The sequence below is a fragment of the Hemitrygon akajei genome, chromosome 14 (assembly GCF_048418815.1).
Source record: "Hemitrygon akajei chromosome 14, sHemAka1.3, whole genome shotgun sequence".
Classification (NCBI taxonomy): Eukaryota; Metazoa; Chordata; class Chondrichthyes; order Myliobatiformes; family Dasyatidae; genus Hemitrygon; species Hemitrygon akajei.
In genome coordinates this window covers 89051214-89070682 of record NC_133137.1, presented here as the reverse complement: position 1 = coordinate 89070682, position 19469 = coordinate 89051214, and the positions used below count along the sequence as shown (strand labels likewise).

At 46.7% G+C, this 19469-nt stretch overlaps 1 protein-coding gene across 1 annotated transcript in view; it reads left to right on the top strand.

The window, feature by feature from the left end:
* The window catches only part of pfkfb3 (6-phosphofructo-2-kinase/fructose-2,6-biphosphatase 3), a 92961-nt gene that overhangs the window by 10362 nt on the left and 63130 nt on the right, over window positions 1–19469 (top strand). The window lies entirely within an intron of this gene.

Genomic DNA, 19469 nt, shown 5'->3' with positions numbered 1-19469 from the left:
AACTGTATACAATACTCCAAGTGCATCCTCACCAGTGACTTCTACAACTAATCTAGTGTCCTAATTGATGAAAGCTAGCATATTAACCTTTTCATCGCCCTGTCTACCTGTGATGCTGCTTTCAACAAGTTATACTCTTATACTCCCTTGTGCCTTACCATTTATAGTATGTCTCACTCTGGTTTGAGTTTATAAAATGCACAGCCTCACACTTAACTGCATTGAAATCCGTTTGCCACTCCTCGGTGCATTTCCTTAATTGATCACGATAACCACCTTCACTATCAACACTGCCTCCGAATTTCCTGTCATCTGCCAAATTAGATGTCACCATGTGCCTTGAAGGTAATGAGATCAGATTTTATTCGAAGCACTGTTTTTAATGAGCTGGTTAACTTGTTCTGCCTGGTTCCTCTCTGGTACAGTCATCACCTAGCAACTAATCAACGTACCAATAATAACACACAAAGGTATTAATCTCCCTTGAGCCTTTAAACCCGGGCAGTAGTTGATCATAAGACATGAAGACAAGGGAGCAGAACTATCCATTCGGCCCATTAAGTCTGTTCTGCCATTCCCTCATGGCTAATTTATCATCCCTCTCGACCCCATTCTCCTGCCTTCGCCCCGTAACATTTGACGCTCTTCCTAATCAAGAGCCTGTCAACCTCTGTTTTCGTTATGTCCATTGACTTTCTCTCCATAGCTGTGTGTGGCAATGAGTTCCACTGATTCACCACCCTCTGGCTAAAGAAATTTCTCCTCACCTCTGTCTAAAGGAGCATCCTTCTATTCTGAGGCTGTGCCGTCCAGTCCTAGACTCTCCCAGTCTTGGAACATCCTCTCCATCTTCCCTCTATCTAGGCCTTTCAATATTGGATGGGTTTCAATGAAATACCCCCATAATTCTTCTGAACTCCAGTGAGTACAGGCCCGGAGCCATCAACTGTTGCTCATACATTAACCCTGTCATTCCTGAGATAACCCTTGTGAACCTCCTCTGGAGCTGAGTGAAAGTTACCCAGGAATATACGTAACCTGCCCACTTTGCTGAAGATTCAGTCCCTCGACCACTGACTGGGCTCGGTGACTTGATGGGAGCCAGTTAAGCTGTTTTCTCCTGGTCGGAGTTAATTTCTGGAGAGTAAACTGGTTTGTTGTCGCTAGCGTATATTGTGAAATCTGTTGTTTTGTGGCAGGTGTACAGTTCAATACATAAACCGGGTGTAGAGTAGTGTAGTGGTTCAAATCCCATCACCTCCTTTAAGGCGTTTGTACGTTCTTCCCGGGACTGCGTGGGTTTCCTCTGGGTGCCCCAGTTCACTCCCACGTTGATGTATAGTTGGGATTAGGGTTAGTAAGTTGTGGGCATGCTATGTTGGTACAGGAAGTGTGGCAACACTTGCGGGCTGCCCCCAGCACAATCCCCGCTGATTTGATTGGATGCAAACAATGTATTTTACTGTGTGCTTCGATGCACTTGTGACAAATAAAGCAAATCTTTACGAATTACTATAAATTCCAATTAGAATACAAAAGAAGTGAAAAATGAGAACAAAATAGTGAAGTAACTTTTATGGGTTGGTAGACGTTCAGAAATCTGATGGCGGAGGGGAAGGGGCTTCTCCTAAAACATTGAGTGTGCGCCTTCAGGCCTATGTACCCCTTCCCTGATAGTAACAACGAGACGATGGCATGTCCTGGGTGGTGAAGGTCTGTAATGATGGACGCTACTTCATTTTGAAGATGTCCTCGATGGTGGGGCGGTTAGTGCCCACGCTGGAGCTGGCTGAGTTTGCAATGATCTGCAGCTATTTCTGAGTCTGTACGTTAGACCTTCCATACTAGACGGTGATGGAGCCTGTCAGAATGCTCTCCACAGTACAGCTGCAGAAACTGGCTACAGTCTTTGGTGACATTCCAGATCTCTTCAGACTCCTAATGAAGTATGGTCACTGGTGTGCCGTCGTTGGGGTTGCATCAGTTACAGGAACTAGGCTGCTGCTTCACACTCTCAACGTGTACCTCTTCAATCAAGCATAGAACATGGAGTAGTACTGCACAGGAACAAGACCCTCTGTCCCAGACTGAGCACGATGGCGAGTTAACATAGAAATCTACAGCACATGACAGGCCCTTCAGCCCACAATGTTGTACTAGCAATGTAACCTACTCTAGAAACTGCCTAGAATTTCCCTAACGCATAGCCCTCTATTTTTCTAAGCTCCATGTACCTATCTAAGAGGCTCTTAAAAAGCCCTATTGTATCCACTTTCACCACCGCCACCGACAGTGCATTCCACACACCCACCACTCTCTGTGTGAAAAACTTACCCTGACATCCCCTTGGTACCTGTTTCCAAGCACCTTAAAACTATGCCCCCTCCTGTTAGCCATTTCAGCCCTTGGGAAAAAGCCTCTGGCTATCCACACGATCAATGGCCCTCATCATCTTATACCAATTAAACCAAATCACTGCTGCTTGTTCACGATCCGTATCCCTCTATTCCCTGTATATTCCTGTGTCTAACACTCTTCAATGCCACTCTCCAACCCACCCCCCATCAGCATATTCCAGGCGCTCCCCACTCTGTGTTTAAAAAAAAAACACAAAACAAAACCAGCCCATACATTGTTGAACTTTCCACCTCTCACCTTTAATGTCTGTCATCTAGTATTTGACATTTCTACCCCAGGGTGAACGATTTTGACTGTCGGTCTTATCTGCGCCTCTCGTGAGTTTATGAACCTCTATAGGCTCTGATTGTCTAGAGGAGTGCAGTGGTTAGCACGGCGCTGTTACAGCTCGAGGAGTCGGAGTTTGGGGTTCAGTTCCAGTCGTCTGTAAGGAGTTTGCACATTCCTCCCCGTGGGCTCGTGCGTTTCCTCCGGGTGCTCCAGTCCCCACCCCCCTCCACATTCCAAAGACGTACTGGTTGGTAGGTTAATTGGTCGTTGAAAGTTGTCCTGTGATTGGGCAAGGGTTACCTAGGTGGGTTGCTGGGCAGCGTGTGCTCGTTGGGGGCGGAAGGGCCTGCTCAGTGGTGTCTCTCTCAACAAGAACAGCCCAAGTTTGTCCCACCTGTCCTGGTAGCTTGTGCTCACTAAACCGGACAGTATCCTGGTGAAACTCTTCTGCACCCTCTCCAAATCCTTCGCACCTTTCTGTGATGGGGGTGACCAGAAATGTGCACAATGGGAAGTTATTTCCTGGAGTGTAGGGTCATGAGAGGAGATTTGGTAGAGGTATACAAAGTTATGATAGGGTAAATGCAAGCAGGGTTTTTTCCACTGAGGTTAGGACTACAAGTCACAGATTCAGGGTGAAAGGTGAAGTATTTAAGAGGCAGCTGAGGGTGAACAACTTCACTCAGAGGGTGGTGACACTGTGGAACAGGGTGCCAGTGCAAGTGGTGGATGTGGGTTTTGATTGCAATATTGAAGAGGTGTGGATAAATGTGTGCATGGGAGGAGTGTGTGGGGGGGGGGGGGGCGTAGTGCCTAAGCAAAGTCTTACACTGCCATAACATCACTTCCTGGCTCTTGTGCTCCGGGCCCCTGGCGATGGGAGCCTGCGGTGCTGTATGCCTTCTTTACCACCCTATCTACTTACGTGGCCACTTCCCACGAGCTGTCGACTGGGACTCGGCATCCCTCTGCAAGTTGTTAAGGGTCCGGCCATTAACTGTAAACTTCCTTTTACATTTGACCTTCCAGATGGACGATGACTCTCCTGAGGAATAGTTTTAAACTCACACAGATTTTTTACCGAGGATGACTGTGTATTAATCCCTGTGTCTAACGTGGTCCCGAAACACCGCTGCTTCAAGTTCTAATCCATCCCTCCCCGTGCACTGCCACCTTTTGCTTACAGTCCAGACCTCATACCTACACTGGCATTCCACCCTGCTGCGTTTCCATCAGCCCTGCTGAAACCGAGAAGAGTCCCTCTTGCCAAGACACTTAGTCATTTCATCATTTCCTGTCAGAGTCACCTCGTGTACAATCTGCACCCATCAGATTGTATCTACAGGTATATGCAGCCACACTAGTACATTGTGATTTGTTAGATTGCTCTTACATTTATTATGTTGTCTTTTAAGTTTTTTTATGCTGGAGTAACAATCATTTCACTCTCCTTTAATTTATGTACTGAAGAATAACAAAAAACAATCTTGATATTCGCCGAGTAGATCGGTTCACATTGGACTTTATTCCCAGGTCCAGTAACTTCCTCTCTGCTCCAAGCTACTACAGTCTTAATCTTGGGGGAGATTAATTCTGTGCTATACTTGGCACCTGGGCTTGTTGCTGAGTGGCTAAGTAGTGACCTTCATTCCAAAGAGAAAAAGCCTGAAGTCGCTCAACCTCTCCTCATAAGCCTCGCTCTCTAATCCAGGCAGCATCTCTGACCATTCCACATCCTCCCTATAATGACCAGAACACAACGCAATACTCCCAGAGTGGTCTAACCAGGCTTTTATGGAGTTGCAACATTTCCTCACTCCTGCCCAGTGGGAGGGGTGGGGGAGAGGGGAGAATGTCTGGAGTGTGTGGGGTCTTTGAATTTGCGCGGTGCTTTACCGAGGCAGTGAGAGTCACTGAGGGGAGGCTGGTTTCTGTGACGTGCTGGGCTCTGTCCACGACTCTCTGTGCAGTTTTTTTGCGATCATGTGCAGAGCAGTTGCTGTACCAGGCCGTCATGCATCCAGACGGACGCTTTCTATGGACATGCTGACGTCTTTAGAGCCCTGCAGTAGCTTAAGGTTGTAGGGAGGTTACCCTGGAAGAACACCTATCTTTAGGTTTTATTATAAATGTCATTTGACAATCCCCGCCCCCAGGCACAATCCTTCACGAAGCTACCTCCGGGCCTCCTCGGTTACTTAATATTTCCAAATAATCAGAAGCTATTTATAACCAGAGTCACTCGTATGTACAATAGAGTCTCATTCTCCCTGAAGCACATGCTGCAGCAGTGGAGGATTTTCTGCAGAAGTTTAACCCTTCGGTCTCACCTTGGGTCCCTGTGAAGTTTTGTTCCCCTGGTGTGAGGCCAGCCTCCTGGATTACAGCCTCTGGTCCGTGTGACCATCACAGCATCCTGGCCTCTGCAGCGGCAGTCCTTCGACTGTGCTTGCTGCCGCCATTGTACTTCTAGACCCTTGGTAAGTACCTGACTTCTGGGACTTGTGTTCAAAGTTCAGCCTGGTCTACCAGCACCATCTTGGATTAAGCTCCATCCGCCATAAGTCTGCCCATTGGCACAGATGACCAAGATCCCTTTGTGATCTTCGATAGTCTTCATTGTCCACTCCACCACAAAGTAAACCTACGTCACCATAAACAACCCTGAGATTCATTTCCTTGCAGGCATTCACAGTAGAACGAAGGCATACAATGGAATCAGTGAAGAACTGCACACAAAGTCTCACAAACAACCAACGTGCAAGCGAAGGTAAACTATGCAAATGCAGAATTTTTTTTTTAAAAAAGTAATAAATAAATAACGAATGCCGAGAAAATGATTTGTAGAGTCCTTGAAAGCGAGTCCATAGGTTGTGGAATCAGTTCAGAGTTGAGGGTGAAGTTATCCATTCTGCTGTAGGTGTCTGATGGTTGAAAGGGACCTACTGTTCCTGAAGTTGGTGGTGTTGGACCTACGATTCCTTCCTTCCCAATCGCAGCAGTGCAACTCAAGCAGTGGTGGAGGAACTCCTCCTAGACGGTGGAGGAACTTGATGAAGGGTGCCGCTTTCTAGCGGCAGTGCACCTCGGTGGTGGGAAGGGTGTTCCTGAGATGGGCTGGTCTCTAAACACTACTTTTTGTCGGCTCTTCTGTTTTGGGGCATTGGTGTTTCAATGCTAGGCCCGACCATGCCCTGTAAGTGCATGTAAGTCTCTTCAGAACACTTTGTGGTGGAGTGGACAATGAAGACTATCGAAGATCACAAAGGGATCTTGGTCATCTGTGCCAGTGGGCAGGGGTTTAATCCAAGATGGTGCAGGTGAACCAAGCTGACGTTCTGCAGGCTACATACAATACTTTTAAATATATTTCTTTTGAATTCCTCTCACTGCAATCTGCAACATGTAATCTCCCTTTAAGCTACATACTTTTAAATCGGTTCAATGAACTACAGATGTCACCATCTTGAGCAAGCAGGTAATGCACCTTTAAGCAGACGAAAGTTCATTGCCGTGTCCGGAATCGAGTCTGGCGGGGGTCTCCGAGCCAGGCTGAAACACAGAGGGATGAGGCCCCCTCTACCCAGCAAATGTGCGGTCGCTGGAGAACAAAATTGAGGACTTGAAAGCAAGATTGCTGTATTGGAGGGAAATGAGAAATTGTGTTTTGTGTTTTCCCAAGAAGTGGCTTGGATCCACTCCAGTTTGCCTACCGGCCCAACAGGTCCACAGCAGATGCCATTTCATTGGCTTTTCACTCAATGCAGGAACATATGGGCAGCAAAGATACATTCATCAGGATGCTTGGCATTCAATACTACCATCCCCTTAAAACTTTGGCCTTGGTATCTTCTTGTGCAATTGGATCCTCGATTTCTCGACTTACAGACCTCAGTCAGTTTAGATTGGCAACAACATCTCCTCCACAATCTCTATCAGCACAGGTGCACCACAAGGCTGTGTGCTTAGACCCTGCTCTACACTTATGACTGTGAGGCTGAGCACAGCTCCAACGCCAGATTTAAGTTTGCTGATGACTGCTGTCATAGGCTGAATCAAACATAGTGATGTATCAGCATATAGGAGGGAGACTGGAAAACCTTGCTGAGCGATGCCTCAACAATAACCCTTGCTCGTCGTCAGCAAGAAAAACGGAGCTGATTATTGACCAGGAGAGGAAACTGGAGGTCCATGAGTCAGTCCTCATCGGTGGATCATTTCAAAGGATCTGTCCTGGGCCCAGCACGTAAATGCAATTGTGAAGAAAGCACGGCAGTGCCTCTACTTCCTTAAGAGCTTTTGAAGATTTGGAAGGACATCTACAACTTTGACTAACTTCTATTGATGTGTGGTGACTGGCTGTATCACAGACTGGTATAGAAATACCAATGCCCTTAAATGGAAAACCCTACAAGTGGATAAGGCCCTGTCCATCACAGGTAAAGCCCTCCCCACCACTGAGCACATCTACATGGACTGTTGTTGCAGGAAAGCAGCATCCACCATCAGGGGCCCCCACCACCCAGGTCAGGAAGAAGGTCCAAGAGCCTCAGGACTCATAACACCAGGTTCAGGAACAGTTATTACCCTCAACCTGAATCGGAGGGAATAATTTCACTCAACTTCTGAACTGATCCCACAACCGATGGACTCACTTTAAAGGACCTTTCATCTCACGTTCTCGATACCTATCTATCTATCTCCTCCTTTTCCCCCCTCCCCTTCCCCTGTTGGCGGGGCCTTTCATTGAATCTATTATGGACTTATTGGGTATGCCCGCCAGAAAATGAATCTCAGTGTCCGCCTTTAACAGCGAGCTGCGGACATCATGGAAAACAGCCTCCCCTCCACGGACTCGCTACGCTTCTCGCCAGCTCAGAAAAGCCACCAGCGTAGGCAATGACCCCTCCCATCCCGGCCGTTCTCTCTTCACCCCCCGTCCATGGGGCAGGGGATACAGAAGCCTGAAAGCTCACACCACCAGGCTCAAGGGCAGTTCTGTCCCACTGTGGTAAGAGTATAGAACGGTCTTCTAGTATGGAAAGGTGGAGTTTTGACCTCACTACCTACCTTCCACTTCTCTGTCTACCTGCACTGTGCTTCCTCTGCGGCTATCGCACTTCATTCTGCATTGTGGTATTGTTTGCCCTTGTTCTACTCGGTGCACTGTAGTAGTGAAATTATCTGTATGAACGGTATGCCAGAACAGTTTCTCACTTACCCTTGGTACGTGTAACAATAGGGAACCTGCTGACCAATGTAAATCATCTATTGTCGCGAAGAGGACACGTGCATGTTGGAGGAGCAGCAACTCATAATCCGTCTAAATCGCTTCCAAATTTGAAACAGTGCACGCTTTGAAAGGGAGAATAAAACTCCACCCGTGCGAATCCCTGCAGCGTCTGGTGATCCTGTGACCTCTGTCTTGGAGGCTGACGTTGGAACATCTTTCAAGAGGGCGAACCCTTGCAAGGCATCAGGCCCTGACGAGGTGCCTGGCAGGGCTCTGAAATCCTTTGCCAACAACTGGTAGGAGCGTTCAAGGACATTTTCAATCTCTCACCACTGCATTCAGAGATTTCCGCCTGTGACAATCATACCAGTGCCCAAGAAGAGCAGGGTGAGTTGCCTCAATGACTATCGTCTAGTGGTACTCATGTCTACTGTGATGAAGGACTTCGAGAGGTTGGTTGTGGCTAGAATCAACTCCAGCCTAAGAAAGGATGTGAACCTCTGCCATTTGCGTATGGGCACAATCGTTCTATAGCAGATGCAATCTCACTGGCTCTCCGCTCAACCTTGGATCACCTGGACAGTAATACCTACGTCAGGCTGCTGTTTACCGACTACAGCTCAGCATGCAACACGATCATACCCTCAGGTTTAGTCAACAAGTTCCAAAACCTGGACTTCTGTACTTCCCTCAGCAACTGGATCCCTGACTTCCTCACTGGGGGATCACAGACTGGGCAGTTTAGAAATAACAATTCCTCTTTGCTGACAATCAACAGTGGCACACCTCAATGGTGCGAGCTTGTCCCACTGCTCTACTCGCTCTACAAACAGGATTGTGTGGCTGGGCACAACTCGAACACCATCTATAAATTTGCTGTTGACACAACTGTCGTTGGCAGAATTTCAGACGGTGGCAAGGAGGCGTGCAGGAGTGAGATGGATCAGCTGGTTGAGTGGTGTTGCAGCATCTGCCTTGCACTCAGTGTCAGTAAGACCAGGGAATTGATTGTAGACTTCAGAAAGGAGAAGTCAAGGAACACACACCAGTCCTCGTCAAGGGACCAGAAGTAAAAAGGATGAGCAATTTCAAGTTCCTGGGTGTCAGCATGTAAAAAGAATTGGTCCCAACACCAACCCCTGTGGAACACCACTAGTCACTGGCAGCCAACCAGAAAAGGCTCCCTTTATTCCCATTCTTTGCCTCCTGCCAATCAGCTAGTCCTTTATCCATGCTGGGATCTTTCATGTAATTCCATGGGCTCTTGTTAAGCAGTCTCATGTAGCACCGTGTCAAAGGAATTCTGAAAATCCAAGTACCCAACATTCACTGATTCTCCTTTGTCTATCCTGCTTGTTATTTCTTCAAAAAATTCCAACAGATGTGGCAGGCAAGGGTTTTCCTTAAGGTAACCATGCTGACTTTGGCCTACTTTATCACATGTCTTTAAGTACCCTGAAACCACATCCTTCACAATCGACTCCAACGCCTTCCCAACCACTGAGGTCAGACCAACTGCCCTATAATTTCCTTTCTTCTGGCTCTCTTCCTTCTTGAAGAGTGGAGTGACGTATGCAATTTTGTAATCCTCTAGAATCATACCAGAATCTAGTGACTCTTGAAAGACCATTACGAATATCTCCACAACCACCTGAGCCAGCTCTTTCAGAACCCTGGGGTGTAGTCCATCTGGTCCAGGTGACTTCTCCACCTTCAGACCTTTCAGCTTCCCAAGCAACTTCTCCCTAGTAATGGCAATTGCAGTCACTTCTTCCCCCTGACACACTTGAAATTCTGTACTGCTAGTGTCTTCCATAATGAAGACAGCTGCAATATACTTCTTAAGCCCATCTGCCATTTCTTTGTCTCCCATTACTACCACTCCAGTGTCATTTTCCAGTGGTCTGACATCTACTCTTGCTTCTCTTTTACTTTTCATATATCTGAAAAAAATTATGGGTATCCTCTTTGATATTATTGGATAGTTTACCTTTATATTCATCTTTTCCCTCCTTGTGGCTTTTTTTAGTTGCCTTCTGATGCTTAATAAAAGCTTCCCAATCCTCCAACTACACACTAATTTTTGCCGTATTATATGCCCTCTCTTTTGCTTTTATGCTGTCTTTATCTTTTCTTGTCAGCCACAGTTACTTCTGCCTGGCCTTTAGAATACTCCTTCTTTGGGATGTATCTATCCTGCGCCTTTCAAATTTCTCCTAGAAGCTCTGGCCATTCCCGTTTAGCCATCATCGCTGCTAATGGCCCTTTCCAATTGACTTTGGCTAACTGCTCTATGCCTCTATAATTCCCTTTACTCCACTGTAATACTGATAAATTTGACTTTCTTATATCGCTCTCCAATTGCAGGGTAAAGTCTATCATATTAAGATAACTGCCTCCTAAGGGTCCCTTTAACTTAAGCTCCCTAATCAAATCCGGTTCATGATGCAGCACCCAATCCAGAATAGCTTTCCCCCTACCACAAACTGCTCTGAAAAGCCATGAGTTGGTGCCCCTCTCTGGGAAAGCAATGACAGTTGGGCTTAGCTGGGAAGTGAGGTCTTGTTAGATGGGGGACAGGTCGGGAATGGTGGACGTTGCCTGGAGAGGAGGGAATACCAGCAGATCTCTGTGGGCCAAGGCAGCTGAGGGTGTTGTCTTTGGCCTCAGGGTCAACAGAATTGGATGCACTCATTTATACCCAACATTGCTTTTTTTTCTTGATTTTGGCCTGACCAAAGCCTGTCGCACTGAATCTATATTCTGCCACAATCAAGCAACATCCAGCAAAGAACAGGAATGCAGCTTGGAGAGAATCCGCGCGCCTCCCCACCCACCACCACCACTGAGTAACGGGGTGCATTGAAATGCAGCGATTCATTGACCCACTGAGCTATAATGTCCTCCTTGTTGTCTGCAGTGACTGCGGGTCCTGAGCAACACACACTGAGTAGCGTGGCATGGTGGCCTCACGGTTAGCACAACCCTGTTGCACGCTAGCGACCTGGGTTCAATTCTGCCGCTGTCTGGAAGTTCTCCCTGTGACCGCGCGGGTTTCCTTTGGGTGCTTCGGCTCCCTCCCACATTCCAAAAACGTGGAATGTTCCTGAGAGCGTGGGGAGATGAGGGGATAGGGGAAATGCCAGCAGGCTTTTTTTTCCCCCCGCTGAGGCCAGATCTAGAGGTGATGGGTTAAGGGTGAAAGGTGAAATGAGGGTGAGCTTCTTCACTCAGTGAGAGTGTGGGGACAAGATGCCAGCGGACGTGATGGATGTGTTGACGGAAATTTGGAAATGTACATGGATGGGAGGGGTATGGAGGTGTGCAGAGATCGGCATGGACTAGATGGGCTGAAGGGCCTATTTCACGCCGTCGTAGTGTTCTGTGTTCGGGTTAGTAGTTCAATTGATCACGTGGGTGTAAGAGGGCGGTCTGGGCTCATTGGGCCAGAGAGGCTGCATCTCCAAAAATAAAATGCCGGAGGGACTCAGGAGATCAAGCAGCATCTGTGGAATAAACAGTCGTAATAAAGTGCCTTAGCCCGAAATGTTGATGGTTTATTCCCTCCACAGATGTTGTCTGACTTACTGAGCTCCTGCAGCATTTTTATTTCTGTGTGTGGGAGGACCAAGGCAAAGCTCAGGTTTATTATCACTGACATGTCATGAAGTTTGTTCAGTGACAGCAGTTTAGTACAAAATACATAAATTACTGTAAGTTACAAGATCAGTTAGTAGTGCAGAAGACAGATAACAAGGATGTGTTCATGGATTCATGAACCATCCAGAATTGTGATGACGGAGGGAACATGTACAATTCAATATCTAAGACAGGACAAGATGAGCTGGTACAGAGCAGCCCTCTACTTGGTAGCTCTAGAGTATAAACCTCCTACACGGAAAAGAGATTAAGATTTATATTAGATTAGTCACAGTTTAAATTAGTGAAAGTCCAGTTTAGCATGTAATCATCTTCTAATTCATTGGGGATGTCCTTCAACAGAGGTGTCATTACAGTATGTCCGTTCTATTCTGAGAGACAAATACTTCACTAAACAGTTTGACCACAATAAATAAAATACTAGCCTTTGATCTTTTAGGCCTTAATCAGGTTTCCAGGTCCTGGTGCTGTTGTTTTACCAGCTCGCATTAACACTTTCCAGAAGTGTCCATGTTAGTAGATTGTGGGCTTGCTATTTTGGCGTGCACTGGAAGCATGGCAGAGCATCTGCACCCCCTCCCCACACACCCCCAAGCACCTACTGGGACTGTGTTGGCCGCTGATGCAAAACGACGCATTTCATTGTATGTTTCGATGTAGATGTGACAAATAAGTCGTCTTATGGTGTAGTTAGATTCCTCTCCAACAGAGGGTAGCATTGCCTCACTTTCATGTGAGTCAGAATCAGGTTTATTATGGCTGATCTATTTCGTGAAGTTTGTTGTTTTGCAGCAGTCCAGTGCAATATATAAAACTTACAATAAGTCAGAAAATGAATAAGTAGTCCAAAGGCAAATAACAAGGCAGTATTCATGGATCTTTTAGAGATGTGATGATGGAGGGGAAGAAGCTGTTCTTAAAATGTTCACTCCAAATGTTTGCCTGTGGTGACACAAGAGACTGAAGATGCTGCAATCTGAAGCAACACACAAAGCACTGGAGGATCTCACTGGTCAGGCATCATCTATGGAGAGTCATCAATTATAAGATACGAAGCAGGCATGACAGGGTAGATTAAAGATGAGCTTTATTTTGATGTATGATGCTGGAAGTCGAAGCAACACGCACAAAATGCTGGAGGAACTCAGCAGGCCAAGCGGCATCCATGGAAAGGAATAAACAGTCAATGTTTTGGCCCAACCCATTGAGTATATCTACGTGAAATGTTGCCGTAGACAAGCAGCGTCCATCGTCAAAGATCCTCACCACCCAGGCCATGCTCTCTTCTCACTGCTGCTATCAGGTAGAAGGTACAGGTACCTCAGGACTCACACCACCATGTTCAAGAACAGTCACTGCCCCTCAACCATCAGGCTCTTGAACAAAAAGAGAATAACTACACTCATTCTATTTCTGGTGTTCTCATAACTGATGGTCTCACTTTGAGGACTCTTTATTTTGTTATTTCATGTCATTATTTATTGCTATTTATTTATATTTGCATTTGCACAGTTTGTTGTTCATTGATCCTGTTTACAGTTGCCGCTCTATAGATTTGCTAAGTGCATCCGCAGAAAAAGAATCCCAGGGTTGCATGAGGTGATGTGTATGTACTCTGATAATAAATTTTACTTTAAACTTTTTCTGAGCTTTGAACGTTTCCATATCTGCTGCTTGGCCTGTTGAGTTCCTCCAGCATTTTGTGCGTATTGAGTGAAATGCCTTGTTTGCATCAAATCAAGTTGAGTGAGAATTGTGCTGTGTGGCCCACCAGCGTTGCCACACAGTTTTGGGTCCAATATCTAATAAAGGATGTGCTGGCATTGGAGAGGATCCAGAGGAGGTTCGTGAGAATGTTCCTGAGAATGAAAGGGTTAACATGTGAGGAGCACTTGTTGGCTCTGGGCCTGTAGTCCCTGGAGTTAGCAGGATTGGGGGGTGAGGGGGGGGGGAAACTCATTGAAATCTACCATGTGTTGAAAGGCCTAGGTAGAGTTGATATGCTGAGGATATTTCCAATTGTGGGGGAGTCTAAGACCAATGGTCACAGCCTCAAAATAGAAGGATATTCCTTTAGGACAGAGATGAGGAATTTCTTTCGTCAGTGGGTGGTGAATCTGTGGAATTCATTGCCACAGACAGCTGTAGAGGCCAAATCATTGAGCATATTTAAAGTGGAGGTTGATGGGTTCATGATTAGTAAGGATGTTAATGCTTGCAGGGAGAAGGCAGGAGAATGAGGTTGAGAGGGAAAGTAAATCGGCCCATGATGGAATGGTGGAGTAGATTTAATGGGCTGAATGGCCTAATTCTGCTCCTTTGTCTTGTGGCCTGAGGTTCTCGTAGTCTCCTTCAAGCAAAATTACCCGTCCAAATGGGGTCTCCGCATAGCAATAGGGTCATTGAGGTATACAGAAAGTGGTCAGGGAGTTGCTGCACTGAGGGAGTGATTAGGGTTGTGCACGATGGTTCAAGAACTGAATATTTGAAGGGAAATAGCTGAACTTGAACCTGGTGCTGTGGGACTTAAGGCTTCTGTACCTCCTGCCTGATGACAACTATGAGGAAATGGCCTGGCCCGGACAGTGGGGATCTGAGATGATGGGAGTTGATGCATTGCGGCAGCACCTCATGTAGATACTGTCGATGGTGGGGACGGATGCGCCCGTGGTGTACGGCGCTGGGTCCATCACTCAGCAGCTTCTTACGTACCTGCTTGCCCTACCTATCAACCTGCACGGCTTTGGGATGTGTCAGGAAACTGTGGGGCACCAGGGAGAGCGTGCAAACGCCACACACAGACAGTGCCCGAGATGGGGATTGAACCCTGGTCTCTGGCTTGTAAGGCAGCGGCTGGACTGGCTGCACTGGCGTGCCACCTTACTCCTCTCTCCGGGCTCTCTGGTCAGAGCGGTCGTTTTGTTCACTCAGAATCAGAATCGGGTCTGTTATCACTAACATTTGAGGTGAAATTTGTTGTTTTGTGGCAGCACTACAGTGCAAGACGTAAAATAATTTTATATGTTATGATAAGACATACATGAAAATAGAATAAAAGAGAGCAAACTGGTGAGGTAGTGTTCATGAACCATTCAGAAATCTGATGGTGGAAGGGAAGAAGCTGTTCCTAAAATGTTGAGTATGTGTCTTCAGGCTCCTGTACCTCCTCCCTGATGGTAGTAATGCGAAGAGGGTGTGTCCTGAGTGATGGGTGTCGCCTTCTTGATTCATCGCCTTTTGAAGATTTCCTCGATGGTGGGGAGGCCAGTGCTCATGGTGGGGCTGGCTAAATTCACAACCCTCTGCAACTTTCACTAATCCTGTGAATTGGTGCTTGCATACCGATGTACGCAGATGGAATGCTATCCGTAGATATTCACCGGTAGAAAATTTCTAGTGTCTTTGGTAACTCAAATCTTCTTATCCCTGGGACATGGGCACTGTTGGTGAGGCTGCCACATGATGCTGGTGGCTAATTACTCTCAAATAATGGGCATTTACTGAATGTGATCAGTGTGTTGCACCAGACAAACAGCCTCTGTGGGGAGGGTTAAACTATCCAGCTGGCATGTTGTCATGACAATAGGCTTGGAAGATCAAAGGTCGGTGGTCTGGGCCAGTTGGGAAGAGAACCCTGTGAAGGTGCCAGAGGTCAACAAGGGGAAGTTCAGTAGAAGATGTGGCTCTGTATTCGATAGCCAGCTTCATGAGCACAATAGACTCTACAAGTGCTGGAAATCTTGAGCAACACACATACAAAACGAGGGAGGAACTCAGTAGGTCAGGCAGCATTTTTGGAGGGGATAAAACAGTTAAATTTCAGCTTCATGAGTTATGTTGACCTTTATAAATATCCCACCCAGCTCCGGTATTGTGTGGAGAGTCTCCTCGGATATTGCATCACTGCAAAGCCTCTCGTCTCCAATTTTGTCCGTCTTTGGAACGTGGGAGGAAACTGGAGCACCCAGAGGTAACCCATGTGGTCATGGCGGGAGCGTATAAACTCCTTGCAGACAGGATCTAACCCCGATCTTTCAGCTGGCGCTGTGATAGCGTTACGCTGATCCTTGTGTTACTGTGCCAAGTTAGTTGTTGACGATTGCAACTGCTGTAAGCACATCGTCTATTCTCTCTCGGGAGATCCCGCTGAGATCCCCAGGCAGAACAGGGCAGGTGCTCGGCATTCCTGCCTTTTCCCTCCCTCTGTGCATCAGAAATCGGCATTCCCAAAAGGCAGGCAGTGGAAAATCAGCCTTCGCTGGTTGAACCCATGCAGTTAATCTGATCACCATTCTAGTCTGTTTATCTCCTCTATCTGTCACCTCAATCGATGTACTGTACTGTAACCACTTTATTTATAATGTTCACAAAATGCTGGAGGATCTCAGCAGGTTGGGCAGCATCTGTAGAAATGAATACACAGTTGACAATTTGGGCCAAAACCTCTATAAATGAAGGATCTCAGCCCAAAAGTTTGACTCTTTATTCCTTTCCAAAGATGCTGCCTGACCTGCTGAGTTCCTCCATCACTGTGTGTGTGTGTGTGTGTGTGTTGCTCTGGATTTCCAGCATCTGCAGAATCTCTTGGGTTTTTAAAGTCTTCTGACTTTTAATGGCAGTTGACTGTCCAACTTAAAGGTCCATTACCGCCATGAACTGGACTGGAATGTGGTGTAGGTAGTTGGGAAGTAAAACCCCTTCTAGTTCTTTATCAAATAAAAACTCGATTACCCCAAAAAGCCCCAATAGATTGTAAATAATGAAAGACAATACTGTGAATTAAATTATAATTAAAATGTGAATTATAACATTGTTTACATTGTAAATGTATATTTATTTTTTCACTTTACTCAATGTTCCTACTTTAACTTTACTTTTTTATATAATTATTGAATGTTGCACATTGCAGATTCCTAATAGATGCCAATGTATATGGTGAATAAAGTTGCTGCTGGGCAGTGCTGCCATTGGGAAGGTGCATTTGGTTGATGTCCGTCGATGTTTTTAATGTAAGAGTGTAATTGAAGGCAAATACTTGTACTCCATTGGGCAATGTAGTTTGCGTTGATAAGAATGTTCCGAGAAGGCCACTCGGCCCTCTCAGCCTGCCCCATTATTCAAAGCATGGCTGATTGTCTAGCTCTCTTCCAAAGTTCAAAGTACGTGTGTCTCACTGTTCACTACCTTTTCCTCCAGGCCTTCTCAGTGGAACAAAGAAATACAATAGAATCAATGAAAAGCTCCACGGAAAGGTGACAACCAGCCAGAGTGCAAAAGACGACACATATTGTGCAAATACAAAAATAATAATAATATCAATAAATAAATAAGCGAATAAACAATACTGAGTACATGAGTTGTAGGGTCCTCGACAGTGAGTCCATAGTTTAGTGTTGAGTTGAGTGAAGTTATCCACGCTGGTCCAGAGCCTGGTGGTTGAGGGATAATAACTTTCTGAACCTGGTGGTGAAGCTTCTATAACCACCTTCCCAATGGCAGTGTGAGAAGAGAGCATGGCCTGGATGTGGGGTCCTTGATAATAGATGCTGCGTTCTTGCGGCAGAGTTCCAGTTACCTGCATTACCTTTAGGCCATGAGACAGAGGAACAGAATCGGGCCATTCAGCCCATCAAGTCTGCTCCTCTATCCCATTGTGGCTGACTTATTTCTCTCTCAGCCCATTCTCCTCCCTTCTCCCTGTAATCTTTCACGATATTAATAACCACGAATCTACCAACCTCCGCTTTAGATACACACAATGACTTGACCTCCACAGCCATCTGTGACAATGAATTCCACAGGTTCACCAGCCTCTGGCTAAAGAAATTCCTCTGCATCTCTTTTCTAAAGGAACATCCTTGTATTTGGGGCTGTGCCCTCTGGTTCTAGACTGCCTCACTATTGGAAACCTACTCTCCACATCCACTCTATCTAGGCCTTTCAGTCCCTCATTCTTCTAAACTCCAGTGAGTACAGGCTCGGAGCCATCAAACGTTCTTTATACGCTAACCCTTTCATTTCTGGGCATTCTTGTAAACCTCCTCTGGACCCACTCCAATACCAGTACGTCCTCTCTTTGATATGGGGGGGGGGGGGGCAAAGCTGTTCACAGTTCTCCAAATGTGGTCTGGCCAATGCTTTATAATGCCTCCGTTTTATAATGGATTGGTCAGACTGCATTTGGAGGGACTTTCTTGATACCCTTATTACAGGCAGAACCTGGGTTACTGGAGGGTGCTGTTCCTGGGAACTATTCATAACCCAGTCTGTCTGTGAGTGAGGAATAAACGACCACAGTTCATGGGAGAGAGCTGCAGAGACACCCTGGGCAGGAGATCAAGTGGGCGCAGGAAGAGCGGCCGCCAGCTGGCCTCCTCGATCCCATCAGCGTGTCTGCGGAGTGCCCCTGCTCTCCTGGACTCCACCCCCGAGTGTTGTGGTTCGGGGGGAAGAGGAGGGAGGGAACATTCCATTCCCACTCGGCAGAAGATGCCAGCATCCCCGTGGCAACCAGCAAAACGCTGTGGTAAAGGCTGGAGAATCCATCGTTCTCATCACTGGGTGAACTCAGCTGAGAACAAAGCTCTGCAGCTTCCTGAGAGACAGAATTACAAGGATTCACCAGCCACTGCTCCAGATATGACTAGTCTCTGTTTTATACTGCCTTAAGTATAAGGCACTGAGGCGCGTCATCTGCTGAAATTCTCTAATGACTCAGCAATCGTTGGGTGTATAAAGGGAGGATGAACACAGGATCCTGGTATCTCCTGAATCATCTGCAGCTCAACATCAGTAAGACAAAGGAGATGATGATGGACTTTAAGAAGACTAAGCCTGCACTGGTCCCTGTTACTATTGACGGTGAGGACCTACAAGTACCTGGATGACAGATTTTAGTGGAGCACCAACACAGAGGCTGTGTAGAAGAAGGGCCAGAGTTGCCTCTACTTCCTGAGGAGACCGAGGCCCTTTGGAGAATGCAGGTCTCTCCTTCACATGTTCTACCAGTCTGTTATCACCAGTACAATCTTCTATGTGGCGGTTTGCTGGGGCAATGGCATCAACACGGGTGATGCCAACAGGCTCAAAAAACTAATTAGGAAGGCTGGCTCTGTTACAGCAGTCAAACTGGACACACGGGAGGCTGTGGTAAACAAAGCACCCTACAGAAAATCCTGACAGTTCTGGACAATGTTTCTCACCCTCTGCATGCCACCTTGGCTGAACAGAGGAGCACTTTTAGCAATAGACCAAGACAACTGTGCTGCTCCGAAGAGTGGTATATGAGGTCATTCTGACCCTCGGCCATCAGGCTCTATAATGAGTCAAACTATAGCCAGGGAAGTGATGACCCCCCACCGTTAGACTGGTTGAGGTAACTTATTTTTTTATTCTTTCTTACTTTTCTTCTAATAATTGTATATCTGTGCACTTGCAATGCTAGAGTGACACTGTAATTTCCTTTGGAATCAATAAAGTATCTACCTAATGTAACACTCTTTCAGCCCAGGCCTGATAAGAGCCTGAGAACAGGCCTTTCTGGGTGAAGGTGAGAGGTGTTGTGTTGGAAGTGAGGGGAAGAGGTGAGAGATGGAGTGGAAGTGTGAGGGTGAAGGTGAGACGTAAGGGAATGAAGGAGAGAGGTGAGGGGGTAGAGGTAAGAGGTGATGGAGTGAAGGTGGGGAGGTGAAGTTGAGAGGCGACAGGGCAGGAGAGAGGTGGAGTGGATTTGAGAGGTAACAGGATGGAGGTGAGAGGTGTTGGGGTAGGAAGTGAGAAGAAGTGGCTGAAGATGAAAGGTGAGGTGTGGAGGTGAGGGAGAGGTGTTGGGTGGAAGTGAGAAGAAGGGGCTGAAGATGAAAGGTGAGAGGGAACAGGGTGGAGCAGA